Source organism: Miniopterus schreibersii (genome assembly GCF_964146895.1).
Source record: "Miniopterus schreibersii genome assembly, chromosome: 3".
Lineage (NCBI taxonomy): Eukaryota > Metazoa > Chordata > Mammalia > Chiroptera > Miniopteridae > Miniopterus > Miniopterus schreibersii.
The window spans coordinates 50,892,527-50,895,584 of NC_138103.1; the positions used below are offsets into that span (position 1 = coordinate 50,892,527).

At 40.4% G+C, this 3,058-nt stretch overlaps 1 pseudogene across 1 annotated transcript; it reads left to right on the forward strand.

Annotated features, from left to right (window-relative positions):
* Window positions 1-374: 374 nt before the first annotated feature.
* On the forward strand, window positions 375-1,162 carry LOC308554538 (large ribosomal subunit protein uL30 pseudogene; annotated as a pseudogene). Its single transcript has one exon. The product of its transcript is annotated as a large ribosomal subunit protein uL30 pseudogene (transcript).
* The last annotated feature ends 1,896 nt before the right edge of the window (window positions 1,163-3,058 follow it).

The window sequence follows — 3,058 nt, forward strand, 5'->3', positions numbered from 1 at the left end:
TTTAAGTAGTGATCAGGGACGATTTCCCTGAAAACCCAATTATGTAGTAAAGACCTACAGGAAATGAGGGAGCGTGGCCTGGGTAGTCTGTGGAGGGCGCTGCTGCAGAGGGGCCGGGAAGCACGGGGCGCTGAGTGGGGAGCACCCCGTTATGTTTAGAGGCACAGACAGGAAGCCAGTGCAGCTGACTCAATGAGAGGGGAGGTGGAAGAGGTGTTGGGGAGCTAGATCGTGCAGACCCGCGTGTATCTTATCTACGGCTTGTTTTTACCCTGACCGAGACTACAAGTTGTGGCAAGGCTTGGGCAGAAGAGTGACATGCACTCACTTATATTTTGATAGTATCACTGTGACTTATTTTTAACATATTCCCGGCTGGAACCATGAAGGGTGCAGAAGAGAAGAAAAAGGTTCCTATTGCACCAGGAACCCTCAAGAAGAAGCCAAGGAATTTCAGAGAGCTGAAGATCAAGCGCCTGAGAAAGAAGTTTGCCCAAAAGATGCTTCGAAAGGCAAGGAGGAAGCTCACCTATGAAAAAGCTAAGCACTAGCACAAGGAATATAGGCAGATGCACAGGGCTGAGATTCGAATGGCTAGGATAGCGAGAAAAGCTGTCAACTTCTATGTACCTGGGGAACCCAAACTGGCATTTGTCATCAGGATCAGAGGTATCAGTGGTGTGAGCCCAAAGGTCCAAAAGATGCTGCAACTTCTTCACCTTCCCAAAATCTTCAACGACACCTTTGTTAAGCCCAACAAGGCTTTGATTAACATGCTGAGGATTGTGGAACCCTGTGTTGCATGGGGGTAGCCAAACCTGAAGTCAGTAAATGAATTGATCTACAAGCATGAGTATGGCAAAATCAACAAAAAACGAATTGCCCTGACAGATAACATTGATTACTCGATCTCTTGGTAAATATGGCATCATCTGCATGGAGGATCTGATTCCTGAGCTCTACACTATTGGAAAGCGCTTCAAAGAAGCAAACAACTTCGTGTGGCCCTTCAAATTATCTTCTCCACGAGGTGGCATGAAAAAAAAGACCACCCGTTTTGTAGAAGGTGGAGATGCTGGTAACCGGGAAGACCACATAAACAGGCTTCTTAGGAGAATGAACTAAGGTATCTACCATGGTTATTTCTGTAATCTGGTCAGTTAATAAATGGTGAGTGCTTTAAAACTGAGAGGAAAAAATGGACAGAAGAGTGGTCAGGGCAGAAGCAGAGAGGTATCTAAGATTCTATTGTGATAATTCAGGAAATATATTATGGGGCCATAGATTAGCATGGGGTCTTAGTTGAATTCTGTATATATTTCAAAATCAGAGACATAGCAGTTTTTCAGTATCACAGAGGTGCCTGAGCAGTCCTCTAGAGTTAATTAAAAGGCAATTTGAGATAGTAATTGCTGGGAAGGAGAGGTAGAGCTCAAACACTAACCTTCTGGAAATAAATATATAACCAACCATGATAGCTCTTCTGCAACATAGTGAGCCTATATTTTCCCTGACACCCACCCCCCCCAAAAGATAGTTTGAGGATAAAGTTAGAACAAGAAGAAAAAACATATTTGACCAGAACGTCTCAAGGTTAATTTTAGGGGTCTCTTCATCCCTGCATGGGTTGTCATTTTCAGTTCAAAAATATCCAAAGGCAGGAAAAGAATTCTAAGACACAGATAAGAGCCAGCATGATAGCCTCCAGGGAGACCTAACCTACCTTTCAGAATAAAAGGCAAAGCCATGAAGCCTCAGGGATTTTCCTTCAAACAACCTTCTTCTCAACAACTTGAAGCCATAACAGCTTAATGCAAAAGCAAAAGCTTATGCTCTCAAGAGCCCCCTCCTAGAGATACACTTAAACATAAGAAGTTGCATCTCCATCTCTGAAATAATTCTGGTATCCAGAGGAAAATCTTCTCAACTTTTGAGTATTTGCATTTTCAACATGGACTACAGAATGTAACTGTATTTCAAGTGCTCATATAGGAGATGATTTACATGTTTATTTGCACATAGATCTTGAGTTGTTTGTAAATAATATACATCTAACAAATTACAAATGCTCTAATATGATATCTTTGTTTAGCCAAATCCTTTACTAGCTATTGTAGCTATTATACTGTGAGTATCCTTTATTTTCACTTCCTAATACCTCCTCCCTTATTACACAGTCCTTTACAGCTAGCGCTGCATGTTGTTCATTTTAACACGTTCTGTCTTCTAAAATAAACAAATGAATACTGATTTTGGTCAACCCCAGGTGACTCATCTTTTGTAATTTGTCATGCTAGATTTCATCAGCCACTTCATACTGGCTTCGTGGAAAAGCACAACAAAATCCAATTGATTCAATGCCAAACAATTTATCATAACATGACACATTTTAAATGATGAAGTTCCAGGAGAGACAGAGTAAAAGGCATTGCAGAGTAAAAACTCTCATGAGAAAAAGAAAAATAAACACTTTCTTTTGGTTATTCAGTGTTCAGTAGCATATTGCTAGACATGATCATCATTTGGTAAGAAACAATATTATTTAAGAGTAACTTCCTTGCCCTGCTGGCATGACTCAGCAGTTGAGCATCCACCTAGGATCCAGGAACCAACAGCAGTTGGTTCAATTCCTGGTCAGGGCACATGCCTGAGTTTTGGGCTCAATCCCCAGCAGGGGTGTACAAGAGGCAGCCCATCAATGACTCTCATCACTGATGTTTCTATCTCTCTCTCCCTCTCTCTTCCTCTCTGAAATCAATAAAAAAATATATATTTTTTAAAAAAACAGTAACCTTCTTGACTAAATAAATATATAGTTCATTATATATATAATTCATTTCTTGCAGATTCAAAGTTGGTTAGCTTAGTTTAAGACCAACTCATCAAGTATAGCACTTTCCAGTGTTACCAAGTTTACCTTGATTATCCAAAGATTCAATTCCAACCATTTAGCACCTGCTAATTATGAGAGATTCAAGTTCTAAGTTTTTCTGAATAAAATTTCAGAGTGCTTCCAAGACCAGCACATCATCAAGAAAAGTAGCTAGACTCATTATCT